This window comes from Ochotona princeps, chromosome 5 (assembly GCF_030435755.1).
Source record: "Ochotona princeps isolate mOchPri1 chromosome 5, mOchPri1.hap1, whole genome shotgun sequence".
NCBI lineage: Eukaryota > Metazoa > Chordata > Mammalia > Lagomorpha > Ochotonidae > Ochotona > Ochotona princeps.
In genome coordinates this window covers 43,252,284-43,276,080 of record NC_080836.1, presented here as the reverse complement: position 1 = coordinate 43,276,080, position 23,797 = coordinate 43,252,284, and positions in this window count along the sequence as shown.

Here is a 23,797-nt window from a genome sequence, read left to right as displayed (position 1 = left end):
AAATTTGGAGTCTGTCATAGGAAAATACTAATTTCTAGCTTCTCTTGAAAAAATAAACCATACAATATTATTAGATCCAAAATGGAAAGCTCTACCAGAACTAAATATCAGGTCCTTAAAGAGCCAGGTACTTAATACTCAGCTCAGTACAGAGCCACCTCCACGTGCTCAATGGACATCAACAGACTCCTGTGTATGCTCATGTCTTACCTACATCTGGGGCTCATCTTGTTTATACACCTCACCTGCCTGACATCTGCAGGCGTTTGAGCTTGTCCAGAATGACCTGTAGCCTTGTCTTCATAGTCTGCTGTGACCAGTATCATGGGTCAGATTGATGCTTGCTGCCATGCCCAAAGTTTTCATTGCTATGTAGAGCAGCGCCAACTCTTTCTTTACCTCTGTAGTGACTATTATGGGAGATATTATCCACCAATAATATTGCAACATTTGTCAATTACTTATATAATTTGGCAAGGAGTAGCAATTTTTGAAGTAGTATCTTTGATAATCACTTTTACTCATTCACATAATAAAGAACTTGTCCTGAATTAGATATTAACTAAGTATGGCTAATGCCTGCTGTTGGATCCTGAACAGGTGGTTCAAACTCTAGGAATAAGTTATCACTTGAAAAAAATAAAGTGGGTCTGGCACAGTGGCCTAGCAGCTAAAGTCCTCGCCTTGAACGCCCCGGGATCCCATATGGGTGCCGGTTCTAATCCTGGCAGCTCCACTTCCCATCCAGCTCCCTGCTTGTGGCCTGGGAAAGCAGTCGATGACGGCCCAAAGCTTTGGGACCCTGCACCCGCGTGGGAGACCCGGAAGAGGTTCCTGGTTCCCGGCATCAGATCGGCGCGCACCGGCCCGTTGTGGCTCACTTGGGGAGTGAAACATTGGATGGAAGATCTTCCTCTCTGTCTCTCCTCCTCTCTGTATATCTGACTTCGCAATAAAATAAATAAATCTTTAAAAAAAAAAGATTAATTCAAAGTTCAGATGGAACTACAAAAGTGTTTAAGAATATAGAGATATGAATAAAATGCTAGAACAGAAGCTTGAAAATCAATGGCCTAAGTTTCCACCTTTAAAAACCTGAATGTGAAGGTGTGGCATTGTGCTGTAGTGGGGAAAGTTGCCACCTCTGATGCCACTTGCATCTATTCAAGTCCTAGAAACTCCCTGAAAATGTGCCTGAGAAAGCAGCAAAAGATGTCCTAGTGCTTGGGTTCCTTCAGTGTCACAGAAACCCAATAGGAACTCCTGGCTGTTGATTCCTGGCTTTGGATTGGCCCAGTTTGACCCCATGGGGCCATTTGAGCAATGGATGAAAGATGCCCCAATCTCAATCTCTCAATCTCTCTCTCTCTCTGTAACTCTACCTTTCAGAGTTTATTAATCAGTAGGTCTGTTTTTTAAAAAAATGGTGAAAAAGATACCAAATTTCAAAAAAATGAAATAATGAAGAAAATAATGAAATAGAAGGAAATGGATAATAAAAATGAACACAGATAAGTTATTTTAAATAGATTAATAAAACATTAAACATTCTGGTGAGTCAAGTCATTAAGAAAAGCAAGGGAGTCCTATAATAAAAGTGAACATCTCAAGATTTTATAGGCAACAACAACAAAAACTAACAAGACTATTATTTCAAATCCTGTGTCCCGTGTATTTGACAATTAGATAAATGAATACATTTCTTTTAAAAAACTGCTAAAATAGCTGCAAAAAATTAAGATCTTAATAGTGATCTATGAATTACAGAAATTGGATCTGTTATTTCTAAATCTTTCCAAAAAAGGAACTTCAGGCCCAGATGGTTTCACAGGTGAAGTCTTCTAAACATTTCAGGAACAAAAAATAAAATATTATATAAACTCTTTAAGATCAAGGCAGAAGAAGAAAATTTTCCCCACTCATTTTATGAAGCCAGGAAATCTTTGTTACAATAATATGACAAGGATTTTACAAGAATGGAAAACAATGCAACAATCGGACTCACTAGTATAAATGAAACAAATCCTTTGCGAATATCCATGAATCAATATTGAAAAGATTATATACACACATGTGTTCTCAGCTTTATGGCAGTTTATACAGCATACAAAAAGATGTATAGAAATAACATGGTCCTTTTGGAAAATGATTGTCATTTTTAGCCTTTATTTATACGCCTGTGGAATTGTGGTCTTCCTACATTTTACTTATTGAATGTATGTTATGGGCAGTGGTGAAGTCAGTCCGTGAATATATTGTGGATTAAAATTATGATTTTTGCAAAACCTGATGAAAAGAGAAGAAAGAGGGAGGAGGGGAATGGGGCATTAAGAGGAAGGGAGTGAATGAGGTAGTTGTTTTCTTTGAACTGTATCTATGAATTGCACAAACTATGATCCCTTTATGTTAACAAAAATGTTTACATTAAGCTTAAATTAGAGGAATATGTCTGGTATCCTTGTGAAAAAAGAATTTGAATGTAAAAGGACAAGCCAAGGCTGCACATGCATGGGAGATGACCATGTTAAGAAGCAGCAAAGACCAACCAACTAGAAGCCAAAGACAAAGGCTTCGGTGAATCCCAACCTGCAGACATCATGACCCAGAGCTTCCTGCCTTTTCAACTGTGAAACAATAAATATCTTTTGTCTAATACCACATACTTCTGATATCGTATTAAGACAACCTCAGGAAAATAACACAAGGATAGTGAGGACAGGAAGGAACGGGTCTTGTCAGATGTACACCGAAGCTCATGAGGGCCTTTATTCTAAAATCTAGATATCAGAACACTATTGTGTGAAAATAATTATTCTGCCATATTTTACATGGGATTCTGTCACTTCACTATTGTTCTTAGGTGATTCCTTGTATTTATTTGTGGCTTCATAGTTTTCATTATCTTATTTGTTAAACAAAATATGAATATGTAATATAAAATCTAAAAATATAAAAATGAATTGAGAATCAGACTGAAATGGGTCAGATTATAACAAATTGTGACTATTACAAGTGTTCAAGAAGTATGAACATCTAAAAGAAATTGATAAAATTTTTAAGAAAATTTGATTTTTAAAAATTGACATCGTCAACTGCAGGAGCACCTGGTCATGGGGGCCTGGGGCTGCAGGTTGGAAGGGAACCAGGGAGGATGGCACTCGTAGGGCATGTGGGATCTAGGGGCTCACACCCAGGTAGCTGAATGGAGCGTAAAAATTTTTGCATGTGCTTGATCCCATGCGGGGGAGGGGAGAGCACTAGGTTAGCATGCTGGCTTGGTGTACTGGCGAACTGAGCTTGGGGAATTGTGACTGTACTTGAATCTTGGGTGGGCAGAGGGGTAAGGTCCCAGGCCAACATGCATGCCAGGAGCATGGGCCCCTGGTAGGCAAGCAGAACTCCAGGACAGCACACCACCCCACTAGAACATTGTGCTTAGGAAGACCAGGCTGGGGAAGCCATGTGCTCCCAGCTGCAGGAACTGTGCTTGCTCAGGGAAGGGTTATGGGGATGTGTGAAAGGGAAAACCCCGGAGGGAGTGTGTTGCAGGTCAGGAATGACTTATGGGGGACTTCCACAGGCAAGGTCACTACACTTACAGGTAAGCAAGGGGGCTGAGACTGAGTGATTTGGAGGTGGGGAAGCTGGAGGATCTTTATGGGTCAGATTAGTGCACTGTCAATGTGGGAGACCCGAGCTGGGCTAGTTTGCATTGACCACCACTGACCACCACCCACCGGCACACACTGAAGCTAGGGTTGGGAATCCTAGCTAGTAGGGTTAGATCACACTAGCACCACCAGTTAGTGTCGGAACAGGGATGGGTCACAGCCTTGGCCATGACAGTAATCAGGTCTGGGGGCAGATTTTGTGGGGAATTTCGTGGCTCACCCCTATAGGACTGCCATACTAGCATGCTTGCTCAAGAGTGGAGGGGATTGATGGGCTGAACTGAGCATAACCATGCAACTCCCCTGGCATCCGTGGGTACTGGGGTTGGGAACAGGCCAGGCTGGTACAGGCTATAGCACCTGTAAGCACACCCAAGAAGAGCAAGTGGGGTGGACCAGGCCACCTACCAGCTCAAAGAAAGGCCAAGGCACAGGGGGCAGACTATGCCAGGTAAAGGCCTAGCACCCACTGGCACATGTGAGATCTGGATATGGCAGTGGGCCTGGTGGGGGAAGTTGAGGAACTTCCTTACTGGGTCATAGCTTCCACTGATGAGAATCTGACTCAGGCCTGGCCTTTGGTAAGTCTGGGCAAGGCAGCTCCACTTGTCAGCAAGTGTATGGGTTACTTGGGGGTAGGAGGGCAGACCGGGGAGGGCTAGGTCAAACCTTAGCACACTGGCATGTTCAGGAGTCAGGATGGAGTGTGGGTCATGCTGGACTAGGCTATCACACCCACTGGTTTGCATGAAAGCCAAGCATAGGAGCAGACTGGGAAGGGCTAGGCTACAGCACCTACCAGCAACAGTTGGGATTTGGGGCAGGCCAGGGTAGGCCAGTTCATAACATCCACTGGCTGATCTGAGAACCAGGAGGGTTTGCAGGACAGGCTGGGTTGGTCCATAACACCAGCCAGTTCATATTAAGGTGAAGACTGGGGGCTGGCTGTGCTGGGATAAGTTGTAGCACCCACCAGTATAAACTGGAACTCAGGGTCTGGCCTGGGCTACAGTGCCCTGCAGCAGATGCCGAAGTGGGGCAGGCCATGCCAGATTGGGCCTCAGCTCCCACCAGTGTGGGCAAGACCTGGTTGTGGGGTGAGCCCAGTAGGGGACAGCCAGGACTCCCCTGCTGATCCACTACTCCCACTGGTGAAAGTGAGACCTGGGACCAGAAACATACCACCGTAGGCAGAGCTACAGCATGTGAGCTGAATTAGGAGGAGAGCCAGGATTAGCTAACTGAATGTATCCATTGGTGCACACATAAGCCAGAGTACATAAGCCAGTAGCAGGCTAATCAGGCTTTGGCATAGCATCATCTGACAAGTGCTGGGACTCGAGTCAAGTCCTATTAAACTAGACTGTAGAGTCACCTGGAAAGTGCAAGATCCAGGGCTGCGAGTGAGCCTAATAGGGAAACTATGGGCACCTTCCAGATGGACTGAAGCTCCCACTGGTGTGTGAAAATCAGGGTTGTGGATGGACCTGGCTAGACAGGCAGTAGCATCCACCGGCATAAGTGTGAGTTGGATAGTAGGGTCGGTTGGGCTGAGCTAGCCTGCAGCACCGATTGGTGTGTACAAAAGCAGAATGGGATGCAGGACAGACTGGATCAGTCTGCTGCACACACCATCACGTGCGGGAACCAAGGCTGGGGGGCAGGAGCAGTGGGTGTTATTGGGTGTCACTTCAACTAGGCTACAGTTTCCTTTGGTGCACGTGAGGTTGGAGTCTGTGGTGGGCAGGGATGAGATGGGTCACAGTATCCTTTGGTTTGCATAAGAGATGGGGTTGGAGACAGAACTGACCCAGCAACTGCAACCACCAGTGTGTGTGTAGGCTGATGTAAGTGACAGACTGAGCCGGACCCTATACTGATTAGCATACACAGGAGTCACTTCAGGCAAGTTTTCTTTGGGGACTCCCCCAACTGAACTGCTGTACTCAAAACTCCAACCATGGGAGAATAGCAGAATTTATGGACTGACTGTGGAGCACACTTGTCAGAACTGAGCCTCTTCAGTTGCTGAAGATAATGCAGTGCGTATCATGCCCAGTTGTACATGGGGGATACAGCAGTCCATTGGGGCCTGCAGAGGACATTTGGTATCATAGTAGAGGATGAAGTCAGAACAAATTGGACAACTCTCCTAGCCAAGCCCTGACAGCACGAATCTGGCTGAATGGAAACTCTAAGTTGAACTATGCCAGCCTGTGCACTGTGGAAGGATTTCCTCATCCTTGGAGCAATGAAATTAACTGCATTTCAGAACTAGTAAAACCACATGAATAGAACCGTCGGAGCATGCGCCACATAGGGGACCTTGGGGTGGCATCAGGTGGCTGTTCCCTATTCTCAGGTATTGATGTGGTTAGGATGCTGGGTGCAGCTTTGCCCATGCTCTCCCCACTTCTCTCAGATACAGGAAGAAGAAAAACAAAACTGGAAGCAATGGTCTCATCCGCTTTACCCTATTCCTGGACTCTTCCCACCCTAATTGGTGATTCACATGGGACTGCATCCTTCTCAATTACATAAATATCACAAAAAAATAACATTTAGAAAGAAAGAAAAATTGGCATCAGCAGAGTTAAAAAGCTTAAATAAGCTAATTCACATGGAAGAAATGGAAAAAAGCATCAAATAAGTAGCTCACAAAAAATACCAATTTTGTATGGCTTCCCTCAGAAATTCCACCAAATTTTCGGAGTGAATAGTTTCAAAGCTATGTAAATTGTTCCAGAGGCTAGAAAAAAGAATCCTAACTTTTTACAAAATGAATATAACATTGAAAAGGAGGTCAACATAGAAGAAAAATTAAATCATAATTTCTCTAAAAAATAGTGTTTTAAAAGTATAAAACAAGGCCCAGCGAGATGGCATAGTGGCTAAATTCTTGCTTTACATATACTGGGATCCCATATGAGTGACGATTCGTATCCCAGTTTCTTTCCTTCACATCTAGCTCCCTGCTTGTGGCCTGGGAGAGCAGAAGAGGATGGCCTAAGGCCTTGGGACCTTACACCCACATGGGAGACCCAGAAGAAGCTCCTGGTTCTTGGCTTCTGATAGGTTCAGTTCCAGCCATTGCTGCCATTTGGGGAGTGAACCAGCAGATGGAAGATCTTTCTCTCTGTATCTTTTTCTCTCTGCATATCTGCCTTTCCAATAAACAAATAAATAAGTCTTTAAAAATACATAAAACAGAACTCAAAAGTACATTAAAATATTACATTATGGCGAAATATATAATTTATTCTGATTGGTTTAACATTAGATGCTCAATTGATGTAATATACTGTATTAGGCAATCTAAGGAGAAAATTAGGGGTCCAGTGTCATGTGATCACTGCCTGTGATCCCAGTATCATATATGGGCACTGGTTTAAGTCCTGGCTGTTCCACTTCCCAATGAGCCCTTTGTTAACGTGCCTAGGAAAGCAGCAAAAGATGTCCCAAATCCATGGGCCTCTGCACACATGTGGTAAAGCCAGCCAAAGCTCCTGGCTCTTGGCTTTGTCCTGGTCCAGGCCCTGCTGGCATACCTTTTGGGGAGTGAATCAGTGAACAGAAGATCTCTCTCTCTCTCTTTCTTTTCTGCTCCGTGCAAATCTGCCTTACAAATAAAAAAATGTTTTTAAACCAGAGCTGTAACTATAGCTAACATAACACATACTACATGATTCTTTGATAGAAATCAGTATCCACTGCCCATTAAAAAATTCAATAAAATGTGATTAATGGATCATATATTCATATGACATCTGCAAATGGCCACATACAAAAGAGTAGCAAGAAAGGGATACAAGTAGAACTCTTATATACTCTTTGTGCTAGCATAAAATGAGAGAGTCATTTGAGAAAACCTGCAATTTCTTATAAAGTTCATATTATATGATGTATATGAAAAGAAAGATGGAAATATATAAGCAGCACAAAATATCTATGGAATACTTGCAGAATGTGTCAAGTTACATCAACAGAGTAAACTATGTCATCATTAAATAAGGACATTCTTAGTAGCTTTCAAAATGGTAAAAAAATTGACAACAACCCAAATGACCATCAATAGCTGAATGGATTAAAAAAACCTGGCATATTAAATGAAATATTACACAACAGTAAAACAATGGAACAACATGGGTAAATTTCATAAATAACATGTTGCAGTAAAGAAGCCAAATACAAAATAGAACATATTGCATGATTCTATTTATATGAAGTTTAAGAACAGTACAAACTAAGCAATGGATATAGAATATCTTTGTAGTTGCCTCAAGTGCAGGAGTAGAGGGATTCAAGTAGAATGAGAATAGGAATATTTTCTGGAGTGATTGAAATTGAAATGTTCTCTTTTTTAATTAGAGCCCATGTTACATGGGTGAATACATTTACTAAATATCATTTAAACCAACCCTTAAAATCTGCATATTCCATTGTATACAAACTATGTCTTAATAAAAAATTTAAATATGCAAAACATATGAATAAACAAAAGTACACTAAGATAAAATTTTCTATTTGAAAGCTTGACAATACCTTCTGTTGACAAAAATGTGGGTACACAGCGTCTTCCAAACACAGCAGACGAGCATGAACAACATAATATGCCCTTGGGCTTATTTCAGGCAATTTCTTAGCAAGCAGCAAACTCTCAGCAGCCCTACTTCTAGAACTTTATCCCAAAAATGCAGCCTTCAAGTCAAAAACTGCATATGCACAAGCTATTCATTGTAGTATTGAACATCCATCTTGAAAAAGCAGAATCCATCCACAGGATGCTGCCACTGTAACTCTCACATTTTGGAATATGATCTCACTTTAATTTTTCTTACCATTTTTAAGGTCTTATTTATTCATTCGACTCATTCGAAAGGCAGAGTCACAGAAAGGTTGAGAGCCAGAGGAGCAGGTGGTGGGGTGGGGAGAGAGAGAGAGAGAGATGTTCTGTCCACTGGTTCAGAGATTCATGCCTGCCACAGACAGGGATGAGTCAAGCTTGGAGATAAGAACCAGGAATCCATCAGAGTCTCTGATATGGAGAACAAGGACCCAAGTTTTTGGACAACTATCTGCTCTTGTCCTAGAAACATTAGCAGGAAGCCGAATAAGAAGTGGAACAGCTTGGACTTGGATTGACACAACAGTAAGGGAGGGAACATTGAAATGGCAGCCTAACCCACTGTACCACAATGCCAGTCTCCTTAACTGCTTTTCATTCCTCTGAACTAGTTTATGCAATAAAGATTTTATTTCTCAAAAGGGTTCTACCAGCCAAATATTGCACCATGAGGTGAGAATGTACTATTTCATTATTTAAAGTCTCATAACAAAACAGTAAGGAAGGGCCTGGCATGGTGGCGTAGTGGCTAAAGTCCTCACCTTGAATGCATTGGGATCCCATTTGGGCACCAGTTCTAATCCCAGCAGCCCTGCTTCTCATCCAGCTCCATACTTGTGTCCTGGGAAGACACTGAGGATGGCCCAAAGCACAGAAATAGTTTCAGTCACACCCTGCACCTGTGTGGGAGACCTGGAAGAAGCTCCGAGCTCCTGGCTTTGGACTGGCACAGCTCTGGCTATTGCGGCCACTTGAGGAGTGAATCATTAAGCGGAAGATCTTCCTCTCTGTCTCTCCTCCTGTCTCTATATCTGACTCTGCAATAAAAAATAATGATAAATAAATAAAAAGCAGTAAGGAAGAGATGAGTGTCCACATTTTCTTGGGGCTTGAGAGCGTATAGTCCAAATGGGCGCGAACATGCAAGCCCCAGCCTACTGAAATGAACCAAGCCTACTGGTGTTAGAGGCTCATCTTCTCCCTTCCATTCTACACTGCCCTGCTCTAGTAGTACACTCTGTCTCTCTAGTCAGTGTACAAAGTTGTGAAGAATCAGAAGTATCACAGAATTACATGGAAGATGTGTTACTATAAATGTAACTTTCTTAGGGGAAAAAATGCTGGTTTCCTAGAAGTGCCATGTATTTCTTCCAGATGTCAGACAGAAACAATTTCAAACATCAAAAACAAAACTGATTGTGGGGTAAGTGAGAGAGATCACTCAGAAATAGTGTGGGGAAGCAAACGCTCTCTTTGCCTTGGCAGGAACCTATCATTTCCCAGAGGAAATATCACTTCCGCAGAGCAAACTTTCTGACTTGGTTTTCAGCAGGGTGTGACTGAAACGATTTCTCCGCCCTATTTCCAACACTGAGTTGTTCTGCGGTAGATCTTCTTTGCTCACATGACGCTTTACTTCCGTATATCTCCTCCTTCTCTTGGTTCTGTTTGACTGGAAAAGAGGAGTAACAATTTTATTAACACTAGCCTTTCCCGGCTAATGTTTTCCATGTGGCCTACCAAGACTTAGCAAATGCAGACAGGTGCTGTCATGTTGTCTTCAGCATGTGATGCCCTCCCTCAGAGGCCTGGCTGCTGGACTTTCAATCCAGCTCCCTGGTAATATACCTGGAAAAGCAGCAAAAGATGCCACAGATTGCATCCTCCTCGCTCTCTGTCCCTCCTCTCTCACTCCTCCTCCCACTCTGGCTCTGCTTCTCCCTCCCTCTGTCCCCACCTCCTTCTCTTCTTCTTCTTCCCCTTTCTCTCCCTGTCTGTCAATCTGCCTTTAAATAAAATAAATCTCTTTTAAAAAAGAAGCCGATCTTATCAATAATACGGTAAATACCAGCTAGCTTTGCCCCCACTTTGGTTGATGACATAATTCTAAGAAATCTTTGCAAATGCAAATATGATACAAAACAAAACACTGCAACTCAAGCCAAGCATAGACATTTTCATTCATAAGCGGTATCAGTTTTTTCTTGCTACTATTGCAAATTACTACTTACTTCATCGCTTAAAACAACTCGTATCTTATAGTTCTGCAGGTCAGAACCCCAAGGCAGATTTCAGTGGGTGAGCTGGAGACATTGACAGGGCTGATCTCTCTGAAGGGTTTCCAGGGAAGAATCTTCTTCCTAAGGATTGCTTTGCTCACACCTCCTCTCTCCATCCTCCCCACATGGGCTCCCATGTTTCCCTCTCTGCCCCTGGCCTTCTGCTGCCACTTTGCTAGGTCCTTTGTACACTGACTAGAGACATAGGCCCACCTGAGTAATCTAATATAACCGCCCTGCCTAAGATGCTTAATCGCATTTCCAAAATCCCTTCCTCTTGGAAGGTACATCTTGGGGTGCAGAGCAAAGTTAAGCAGCAGTCACACATCTTCACAAAACTTCAAGACACATGGAAAGTAGCTGTCTGACCAAAAAAGGCTTACAATTTACTATGCAACATACTTAACACCTGACACAAAAGGAAATGGTATGATTTGAACAGCAACTGTGATACTGGTGGAAGATAACAAGAAAGATTCACTGTTTATTTGCAGCTGGTCACAACTTGAGTAGAAATACCATGACCAATTTTAATATTGTAAGCTATAGTATAGACTGTAAGAGGGAAAAAATAATTACAAAATTAATTAAGTGGAAATAAATCTAAAAAATAAAGGAAATGTGACTATTGGCTTGGGAGGGGGAAATAGCATACATACTCATCATTAATGGTAAGGGTATGGAGTGTGGGCCAGAGATAATTAGCTGGAAGTGTTGATCATGGGCTCTCCATGTTCACAGAGAGCTGAGTGAGAGAAAGGAAATGAGCCAAGCTGCAGTGAGGAGCTGGGCTTTTAAAAAAGGAAGTTCTTGACCATGAAGATCAGACTACCAAGGGAAGCTGTGTAATCTCCATCCTTAAAGAGCTTTAAAAATAGTATAAACAGCCATCTGCACAAGATGATTTATGCATTGACCTTCAGGAGGCGGGCCCAGATCATCTCGTGAAGTCCCTTCCAAGTGTGGGATTCTATGATTTAATCAGTATGTGATTTTTCTCAGCTCTACATTTTGTGAGATAACCAGCAGATGGAATCCACAAATTCCCCAACATCATACCAAAATCATGGTTCCTCACACTGGTAGGGCCCAGTCAAACTTGCCAAATTGGCATCCATTGTAAAAATCATTGAAGGACCCACCTCAAACATTTATTTATCTCCTTGTGGGTGTCTGGACTGCCCGTGTCCACAAAATACAGATAATCCTTGCATTGATTCATGTGAATTTAGCGTGGATTTAGCACGAGAGAAAGTTACATGTATTAAAAAAAAATGTTTCTTTCATTTTGACAGCAGCTCTTGAAAATGTAGTTAGTGACTTACAGATGCTGGGCTAAGCAGAAACGGGGCTGACCAGTCGCTGCACTGGGAAAGAATGGGGAGCTCACTTGGGCCCTTTTGCTTCCCACTTCCATAGCAGATGTGGCTCTGCCTTGCATCCACTTGTGCAATTACTTGAGTGATCACTGTATTCCGGCTTAGGTACAACTCACTGGAGAAGCAACAGGAGGGAGATGCTGGCCTGTCTTCAGAGTTGAGCATCTACTACTAACATGGAAGCTATTTCCATACGGAGTGATTGAAGCTGCAATGGACTGACGGACATGGTGCTATGGGTTAACACAAAAAGAACAACCAGCCTGATTTATGGTAACAGGAATGCCTCAGCTGGGGTCCGAGGGTTGCTGGGCAGGGGGGCTGCAGGAAGAGGGCAAGAAGGAATTTGTGTAGAGGGAACAGCCATGTTGTAAGAAGCTACAGTTGTCGAACACTGGATCCGGCTGGAGTGTGGCAGCAGTACAAGGAGCCAGAGAGCATGGGAGAGTCAAATGAGGGTGGAGAGGCCACTAGGGGTCTCCTGAACCACACTAAACAAGATAAGGTGCGTCTGTGAAAACAGCGAGCAGCCCCGGAACTGCCCAGACCAGGTTTGTCATGTGCAGACACCTAGGCCAAGAGAGAAAGCATCTACCTGTGTGGTGGCTAAAAAGGAGAGCTTCTCAGAACAGTGGATACTCAGAGGATCCAAGAAGAATGGGAACACCCAAGCTGGACCAAGCCCAGGAGGGCAATGTCAAGGCGACTTGCACCCACTTCCCTTTGCTGCCCTCGCTGGCATCACCCCCTTACAGAACTCTTTCTGTTTCTCCAGGTCGCATTAAGGGCCACCCAAAGCTCCCAACTCTAAGCAGTCTTGATCACCCAGACATGGCATGGCTTACTTTTTTGTCCCCTCATTCAAACTTCTGATAAAGGAAACCTACCGTCTCTTGCAAACAAGGGCCGTCTGGGAGGTCTTCAGGCCAGAGGTCAGGACCAGACAGAGAGCAGAGATGCAGGACTGTGGGGCAGTCGCTGCGGAGGCCACTTGGAGGGAGCCCAGGTGTTTCCTGGAGACGGGGCAGTTTTGTCCATAAGCGTGCTGTCCTCCCAGCAACCAAACTGGTTAATGCGAAAATGGGAAGCAGAGAGAATGCGCAAAGATGGTTGGATGGTTGGGAGCCTGTACCTGGGATCAAGGAGATGAGGTGTCATCTCTGTTGAGCCCAGAAGTACACAGCCAAGGTGGCCACAAGCCCAGTGCCAGCTCTGCCAAGTCAGCAGGAGCCTCGATCCAAAGCACAGGTTTCTCCAATTGTCTTCTTTATTCAAAACTGGAACTGCTGGCAGGTTCTCCTCTCATGCATGAATTTCCAAACAACATGCTTGTACTCAAAAATTTCCTTTGTTTCACTGTGCTACTAAAAAAAAGGGTGACAGGTTGGCATGCTTGTTTATGTGAATGTCTGGTGTAATTTCATCTATGTTAATTTAGGATTATTATACAGGCTATTATCTATCATTTTCTCTGTAACAGTAAAATAGTACAATTAGTACTAAAAAGATATTTCTTAAATTAATTCTGAGGTGTGGCTGAGGTGTAACACATAAACCTTTTGATTAAATAAGAATTTACCTCCCTCAGTTCTCCACCAGTTTTAATTTGCACCAAAAGATGTTACTTTCAGAACTAAGTATGCAGTTATTATTTAAACCACTAGATGGCACCATGCATCTTTCTTTCAATTTTGCTTGAAATTGGGGTTTTACAAAGGAGATTTGCTGTTTTTGTTTTTCTTATTCAGTGTTTTCCAAAGAGTTGATAGTATCCTTGTGCTGTTTTTTGAATATCAATTAATATTACTATTGGTGATACTTTTTTAAATGTGATGCTAAATTTTTTTATATGCTAGACTCTATTCCCCAGGAATTTTATTCCTTCATGTCTCAATCCCGATTTTAAAACCATGCTGTTTTAATACATTTGTTTTACAACACATTTTAATATCTGTTATCATTAACCTTTCTCTTTAATTATGTCTTTATTTTTAAAGTCTTTATTATCCAGTAATTTATCCACATTTACTTTATCTCATGTAATCTTATTTTTAAAAAGACAAAACACATTGGCACTTTTATAGGAATGGCAAATAAACTTAACACTAGCAATAAAAATAAATGTGTAGCTGATTTGGGAAAAAGTTACAGACTTTTTGAAAAGAAAATATTTTTTCTGAAAAGCAGTTTACACAGATAGAAGAGACAAAGAGAGAGATCATGAACTGATTCACTCTCCAAATAGCCAGTGGCTGAGCTGAGCCAATCCAAACCCAGGAGCCAGAAGCTTATTTTGGGTCTCCCACATAGGTGCATGGGGCCAAAGCCTTGACCCGCCCATTTCTGCTTTCCCATGACGCAAGTAGGGAGCTGGATCAGAAATGGAGTAGCCAAGACAAGAACCAGTGCCCATATGGAATGCTGGTGCCACAGCTGAAGGCTGTCTGCCATACTATAACTTGCCCCAGGTATTTATATTTTTACAATATGTATCTACTCTAGTAAAAATGTTGAAATATTATATAGTCAAATATATATAATGTACATACATATATAAATGGCATTTCTCTTTATAGACACATATACAGAATAATAAAGCAATCATTGAAAAGGAACATATTCAAAATCTCATCATAAGAGGGGAAAAAGAAAAACTTCAAGTTTCACTATACCTTATTGACTAATAAGTTGGATAGTTTGTTTTATTAAGTAAAATTATCTCAAATGAAAAGATACTCAATATAAACAGTTAAGTAAATATAGTTGTAAAATTACATATGCAGGATAACAATTTTCTTTTTAAAAATAGAGACAGTGGAGATAGATAATATGCTAGCTTATTGTCTCTCAAAAGTAGAACTATAACTAATTCATATTTCTCTAATCAGAATTTTCTACATTTTCTTCTATAACATATATTGCATGCACATTCAGAAAGAAAGACTTTTAAATCTTTAAAATCAATTGGACTCCTGGAGCCTACATTTTTTTTAGACAGCTATATTTTTTGCTCAGATTTTCATAACAGCTGTTAAATAAATACTCTTAGTAACATTCAAAGTCAGGAACTTCCAGTAGTTCAGAGAGAGCCCTTCTCCAATGCTTCCTACGTAAGGTGCCTGATGTTCCTCGGAGACAATGGAACTACGTTGTGGGTTCCGGATGACGGAATTGCTTGCATAAGATTCTCTTACTTTCTTCATGGTATCTGATTTCCCAGTTTATTTTGCAAGCAAGTCTTATCTTCCAAGAAATGACAAAAATCAGATTCTTAGGACCCCTTGATTCTCTTCAAAGATTATTATCTCAAAAGAGATTTGGGGGGAGCAAAGGGGTTACAGGTTATATCTAGTAATATGTAATATATTCAAATATTTCTTTAATTCATTTAAATGAAAGTTAATATAAACAATAAATTAGAAAGATAAATAACAAATTTTTATGTAAAAGACTACATTTTCAAGAACAGAAGAAAGGTCAAGCAGATTTGTTGTTGTTTTACATCTTTTTAAATCCTTCATTTCTGGCTTAATAGAAGATGCAGAATTCTTACGTCTACCTTCTATTCTCAGTCCTTGCATTTTCATATGCTTTGCAGCTTTTGAAAAACTTCACTGCACGGTTACAAAAGTGCAAAGCCACCAAAGCACATGTTAATATTATCATGAAAATAATTACAGCTCACAAAAGGTTTGGATTAGTCCCAGAGGTCCCCAGACCATGTGTTGAGATGAGTTACTTAACTGAATTAAGCCAATTGAATAATCAGTACTCCAAATTATTTCCTTCACTGTTTCTTTTCTAACATATGTACTCACCTGACACTGAAAAGTAAGAACACTAGCATAGCTCAAGGCTCCCTTGTTATCCATATCTCTCTACATGGGCCAAATAGAACTTTCAGAGTAGTTTATGTGATTGGAGGTAACACAGTTTGTTGAAGTCCTCAATGTCCCATCCGCCACTGCTTCCATCACCACTGCTTAATTACTGCTTGTTACTCTTCAACTCCCTCTTTAGAAGTCAACTCTTTTCCTTCTTCTACAAAGTTGAATATCCCTATAAATGATGCTTTCTGATGTCTGCTCTCCCACATCCTTGCAAGAGGGATTCTTCCAGTGGTGGTATCTTCCCCACTCATTCTCCTGGAAATGTTCCTGGACTTGATCATAACCACAAGCCCTCCAGAAGCTCAAATTGAAACAGTTTATTTTTCTGTCCAGAAATGACCATCTTTTCAACTTACTTTAATACCTCAATTCCAAACGTCTTGCAACCCTACATATACCGTTCATCTATTGATTCTGCAAATATTCGTAAGTCTTCCTTATAGCATCATTTACTTTTTTCCCAGCTTTCAATGCAGGGTTACTCATTATAATCATTCTTTTAAATTAGCTCCCAGCTTCTTTGCCTTGCTCATGTTTCATCCAACTCTCTTGGATAAAGCTCAACTCCGGTTAAATTCAACATTCTGCCTACTCTGTGTCTACACCCACACACATGAGTTTTTACCTAAGCAAAATCCACTGATGATACCAACTTGAATTCATGGTCATTGATGTTATGAGAGTGATTAACACTGATCAGTAATAATATTGTATTTTCCCTGATCATTTTCTGTTCTCTCCTATGTGACTACTTCTTATCTCCTTTCTCCCAATTTTAGCAACTCCTTTATCTTCAATCTCAGCAGAATGCTATCTACATAAACAACTAAGAAAATCTAGGCAATCAGCATGTGTGTACACACACTGAACCTTTCTTGTACAGTGTCCAGCCATCCAAATCTCTCAAGGTCAACTTCCACATGTGCTGACAGCCCACTTGCCCTAGCCTACTCTACTCACTGCACCAGAAATTCTCATTTCTATATCATCTACTTCTCTTTTGTTTGTCTAGTCTTTAATAAAATGTTTCTCCATCCTATTTCTTTCTTTCACTATTGCTCAATCGTCTTCTTCCCTTAAAAATTAAACAAAAGCCTGTTAAAGGATCTCTATGTCTGTGTAATTTAACTTTTCTATGCTCCATTGGGTTTATATTAAGTACATGTTTTTCCCATTTCATTCCCTTAAATTTGCACTTATCAAGCTCCCCAATCACTTCTATATTACAGAATCTAACCACTGATTCTCAGTTCTCAACTTTCATGAACTACTTACAGCATTTGGAAGATTTTCTTGATCCCTTTTCCTTGAAACACTCATTCTACTTGATATCCAGGACACTTTGCTGCTCTGGCTTCCAGTGGGTGATAGCTGTGAGGGAAGGAAGAAGTGGTTGAAATGGAATTTTCACAGATATTAGAGAAACATGTGTCAAACAGAGACGGCTCAGAAGATTTACCTAGAATTGAAAGAGCAGTGGTCTGCTCTGGGCAGATGCATTTCACTGTGAGTGGCCAAAGGGGAATTAACGGACCATCCCACTTAGTCCCTTTTTAGCATCAGAAATCTAATATCCTAGAAAACCTCTGCATTCTGTGCAAGCCAGAATGGCTGGTTATCCTAATCATGGTTACTTACGAGTCCTGCATCTCTCAATTTTCCACAATAAGCTTCAGCTTCTAATTTCTTCACGCATTTAGGGTCTTGTTGGAAAAACTCACAAAAACCTCATACTGACTCACTCATCCAAGTGTCTAACATTTCTGATTCACAGCCATTTTCTTTGCTCTTTGAAATCTAGAGGTGCAAGCTCTCCAGTTTGGTTGATCTACAGCAGTAACCTCTATCTACATGGGCAAGCAGCTCCCTGGCCTCCCTTCCCCCATCATGGAGAAAATCACAGTTGTCCTGAACCCATTATAATAGAATCATTCCCATCATATCTGAGAGGATTGAGAAATGGTCACATGGCGTAGAGGAGTTGCCTAGGTTGTGATTCCCCACAGAAAAGGTCAACTCTGATGTGACCCCCTTGGTTGTATCTGGTGAGACCGCAGGTTGCCTTAGCCATGGAATGATCTGCCTTGGTCTGTTCTGCATTGTGTGATAATAAAGACTTTATTATAATTTTAGTTTTAAAAAAACAGACTTAAGTAAAATAGAACATTTAAATTTTCATTTTATTTGAAACGCAGAGACACAGACGGTGAGATGGAGAGCTTCCATGTGCTGGTTCATTCCCCACATGTTTATAATATCCAGGGCTGTGCCACGCTTCAGTCAGGAGCACAGAACTCTATCGTGTCTCTCAGTTGGGTGGCAGTGATTCAAGTATTTGAGCAATCCTCTGCTGCCTTCCAGAATGCACATTACAAGAAACTGTGTCAAACGGGGAGTAGCGAGAGCTCAGATCAAGCACTCGGATGTGGGATGTGGGCACCTACACTTGATCTTAACCAAAAGGCTGAGAAGTGATCTGGGATGCAGGCATCTCAAGAGATGTTTTAACTGCTATACCAAAAGCTCAACACAAAATTTTCAGTGAAAAGTAAGGTTAGCAATTAATTTGGTTACCATTATCTTTTATCACCTTTTCAGCTATACTTTGAACCTCTGAGAATCCTGCCAGGAACAGGACTAAAAACTCCCCAAATGGACCTATGGGTGTCTTCCCTGACTACATTTGGAATAAACAATGGATTAATCACCCTTTCCAAATAAATTCATTTCAAAACTCACTTCCTCATCAACCCCTTCTATTCTGAAAGTAGTTGAAAAGATTCAAATCATGAAAGTTAGATCTTGGAGAATGCAGACTGGCTATGGGATATCACATCAATTCTCTCGTAGTCTCAGTCACTAACTCTAATTTTAACACTCTAACACACAAGAAACAAAATAAAAACTAACCCAGTAGGTGGCACCTGCAGGAATATGTGCAGAGCATGTGTGACAGATTGCATTTTCCAAAAATTGCCATAGCAATATTTATGTTCCCACATACTCTCCCAGAACCTTGACACCCTTCCATTAAGCAGTGGTTCCTATTCTCTGTCCTTGGAATATAGGCACCTTGGTGAATTACTTCTAACAAATACCTACACTGCCTTACTTCCTAGACCTGTTGGGTTAAAAAAATTGAAACAGCTTCTGGGAAGTTCACTCCCTGCTTAATCTATACTCACCTCTCCAACTCTGTATCAGATGTACTTAGCAGGAACCACTAGCAAATGAAGGTAAGCCACAACTTAGTCAAATTGAGCGTTTTGGGATCTGATGTCTTGGCTCAAAAGGCTAATCCTCCACCTTCAAGTGCAAAAATCCCTTAAGGGCACTGGTTCACATCCCAGCTGCTGATCCAGCTGCCTGCCTGTGGCCTGGCAGGGGTGTGGGAAAATGTCATGCAGAGAATGGTCCAAAACCTTGGGACCCAGCACCCACATAGGAAATCTGGAAGAAGTTCCTGACTTCTCAGATCAGCCTAGCTCTGGCTGGTGTGGCCATTTGGGGAGTGAAACAGTGAGTGAAAGATCTTTCTGTCTCTTCATCTCTCTTTAAATCTGCATTTTAATAAAAAAAATGTATTATATATATTTTTAAAAATTAAGTTTCAGAATAGCAATGAGCCAAGAGTCCCTCTGTGCATTGGCCCTGGTAACTGCACTAGTGACAACCAGAGCTTGAAATGGTTGCTCCCTCTTGAAAAAAAAAAAAACTGCTACTATCTTGACAGAAAAAAAAAAAACTTAGAGCAAAAGGAGAAGCCACCTTTAGCTGTTGCAGTTGACCACTGTCTTAGCTTGAACTCCCAAAACAAAATGGATTGCTTAAACAGCAAATAGTTCTTTCCTGGAGTTATGGAGGTTAGAGGTCCAAAATTAGAGTTCCTGGTGGGATCAGGCTCTGATGTAAGTCCAGCCGTTCCTAGTTACAAACAGCCATTCCCTGCTGTCTTCTCAAATGGTGGAAAGACAGTGAATTGGTTCTCTGGTCTTTTCTACCCATGAATGTTCCATGCACTTGATCTAATTATCCCACAAATGTCCAACATCCAACACCATCCCATTGGAGATTAGATTTCAGCCTATAACTTTGTGAGGAATACATGAAGTCCACAGCAACAACCATACTGATACACTCAGCTAGCAGCCAGCATCAACCACCAGACATGTGGTGGTCAAGTAGTCACATGACTTCAGCTTCTGGTCTTTGAGTCTTCCAGAGGAGGCCCCAGGGTTGTTGGAACAAAACTGCTTTCACTATGCCCTGTCCAAAGATTCCACAGACATAACAGAAGCTTGTTCTGTGTTATAATATTTTGGGGTTGTTACACTACTGTTAGTAACTGGAAGAGTGTGACTAACAAAGTCAATTTACAGTAGCTATGCAATTCAGTGACACCTGCCATTGCCCTTGTTAAGTGAGCATCTGCCTACCATCCTGTCATGCAATAACACCTGAGTCCTCCCAGTGTTGCTGAAAAGGCTCAGGGTCTCCAGACTGCAACCACCATCACACCCCAGAGGCAGAACTACAGACCCCTCCCCAGGCACCTTTCTGCTCCCTGTAGCAGCTGCTGATTTACCAATCACAAAAGGCTTTGCAGGGTTTCAGCCTGCAAACATCAGGACATAAGACCTTTAAGATTGTCCAGGCAACCTACCACACAAGTCCTCCATTTGCACTTTTGGGTTACCTTCCCAACAAACATGTCAGTTAAAATGGTGTGATCAAATGAATTGAGAACTTGTGCATCATTTGTGTCAGAGTGCCTATAAAAACAAGTCTGAAATCTAAACCTCAAAGTTTTGAAACCCAACCTTTTTGCTAGTTAAAAGCAATCCCATCTGTGAGCACATATAGTTCACTCGACTTAAATAACTGTTGGAGGTCAACGACTGTCCTTTCTGCCGACTTATTTGAGTGCCTTTGGGAGCAGTATCTTGGAATTTAAAACATCCAACTCAAAAGCATTTTAATATGCTACAGTATTCTAGAAAAGAAGTATAAAAATAAAAACTCTAACTCGAAGGTTAGGCATTTTTTTTAGGTCTTACAAATTATGAAACCATGACCACTGAAAGAAACTCATCCATTATACAAAACGATGTTATGAGTTATTTTGAAAAATATAGGAATGTTCTCAAAGTAAATGGTATTTTTACCACCATAAATTTATTCCATGCAGTAATTCACTGCATTATCTACTCTTGTTAGTTCCCAAATTCAACTATTCCTGAGGGAAAATGTATTTTCCCCCTGCCCCAACTTTTCCTTTTTATAATAAATCAGTTCATAGATCATTTCAAATTCCATAAAAATACAAAGTTATGTAATGCATGGTTTTTAAAGAATCAAATATTTTTGAATCTTGAAAATATTCCTTGCATTTTCTTTTGGCATTGGTTTCCAAACAATCTTAAATTCAGACCTCCATCGATCTTGTTTTCCGCACTCAAACCACACTCTGATTAGTTGGCACATGCAAAGCATAATAAAATTGAAAATGAAACATGAAAATAAAATGGCATTGTATCCTAGGGGATTATGTTGAATTGTTTTTAAAAAATCTGCAAAGCTTTTTTTCCTGTTTTTTCTTTTTCCTGAACCTTGTCCAAATTAAGCCAAGAATGATCATAAAGAAAGGTTATCAAGATACTAACAGTTCAGGCTTCCTAATGGGTTACTCATTTCACCATAGTACTACAACTTGGTATTAGCAGTAAGTGATGAGGAAGTGAGTTCCTAGCTGGAAAACCCAGAACCAGGATATTAGATAACAGTCAAATGCTGCCCTGTCTAGTGGCAGATAGACAATTTGAGAAGCTGGCCAATCAGCTTCTGTAGCAAAATAAATGAAAATATTTTTAAAGCATTTTGGAGGTTTTCTTTTTTCAGTACTTGGCTCCAAGTAAACATTCAATTATATGTTTTCTTAATGAGATAATATAGCTCCTCTCTCTTTTTTCCTCCTTAACTAACCTGCAAGACAGGTAATACAAGGGGTGTTCAAACACTTCTTGTAAAAATGCTTGTATGTAAGCTTACCACGAAAAAGCAATGCACAGATTTCAAAAGCTTTTATATAAAAGTTAATGCATCCTGTTCTTTTCTTCATTCCAGTTTTCTACGTACTTGCTGGCATCCCCTACCCTTTCTCTCACTGTGACTTAAAAGTCTAGAATGACACAGTTGCCATTGTGTCCAATGTTCTTTCAGTGTTGCACATATAACCGTGCATTCATCCAATCACTCTTTAAGGTCAAGCCTGAGATAAATGCATTCAAGAAGAACAAGAGAAAGTAATTCAGGGAGGATCAGCAACCCATGAGCCACCACAGAACTGCACAGTCGATGGTGTAACAGGGATCAGTTGCTGTGGGATCAGGCAGGGCTGCCGAGCAGCAGGATTCACTTAGCTGGATCCTTAGACTAGAGTTAGCATAATGAAATTGTTTCCATCTATTCTGTCTTAATCAGCACTTCACAAATTATGCTCAGAGGAACACTAATGTGTGGGTTTGGTATCAATAAATATCCTGTGGATGATGGAGCATCCCCATTAGCAGCCATTTCTCTGGGGTCTGACCCAGTATTACATTCACTATAGACATTTAAGTTGGCACATTTTCTCACCAATGAGCCTGCTGGGTTTAGTCTTACAGAATTAAGCTGCCATGATCTTACTCACACATATTACTCCGTGGGTGACCTGACAGCCAAGTACAGACTCATGAGCAGAGGGACAGTAGTTAAGTACTGAGTCATACCACAAGCCTCACCTTGGCCATAGGAAATACCTTGAGAAGCTTTTCTTAATTGTTGTGGGAGAAACAGGACATTTTTGAAATTTAGTGGGTGTGATTAACCAAAAGAATTCATTTAAAAAAAAAACACACACTAGAAGTGATAATAAGCTGGACTGGGAAAACATTTAAGGAAAAAAAACAAAATGAACTTATCAAAGGGCCTTTTGAAGTTGCACAAGGCAAAGTCATCTTCCCTCCAGAGTGAGACCAGCTAACACATCCGGGGAAGCCGCTTAGCTCCCACCGTTTCTGGGAGAACAGAGAAGAGTCAGTGGGTTGTTCGCTTAAAATGAATAACCCACACAGGGAATGCTGAAAGTTGAAATCAGAATGAAGTTCTAAAGAAAAAGCTTACAGTGAGAAGGAGCCACTCCAGGTAGCTCCCATCACACACAACAAGCAGTCGGGCCTTGATAACAACATTAAACAAAGTATATCCCATTGTGAATTAGAAAAGTGGCAGCAACTTAGGTAGGCCCATCTTTTTCAGTGTTTCATGCTATTTTTATGGGAGTGTCAAATTGATGCCTGTAATTTTTACTAAAACTTTCCCTCGGGACAAAATTTGTAGCCATGGGAATACTTTCTGGGAGTTCTGGTTTTGTTTCTGCTTACCATGTTTTTAAATGTTTGAAACAAGAGAATACACGTTCAAGGAGGAGGAGGAGGTGCCCCCTCCAATGGGTCAGAGCCCATGGCAGGGCCTATTCCGACAGCTAAAGGGGCTATGACTTTAAACAGCCCTGAATGCTCCCTTTTGTAATGTCAAATGATACTTCTTGTGTGCAGAGCGTCTCATTGGACATTGTGTGTGTTGACTGCAGTTGAACACTGAGGTTTCTGTACCAGGTATCTGAGCCAACAGGGATTAGAAGGATTTGTAAGGCCTTTGCTCTGTGCTGCCCTCTCCATGCTGTGTGTTGTCTGTCTTGGCAAACAAGCGCCAGTCTGGTTCTGAAATCCTCAAATTCTGAGGGCTGTGCCTGAAAATTTATCCCACCAGCACCTGGCTTGGGACTTAGCAGGAGCACACATCTGTGCCTCAGTCACGTCCTGCTTCTTTGCTACAACTTGCAGGGAGATAAAATCCTTCCTCTTCTTCTGTTGCACTTCACAATCGGTGTATTCTGTACTTCAGTTGCAAG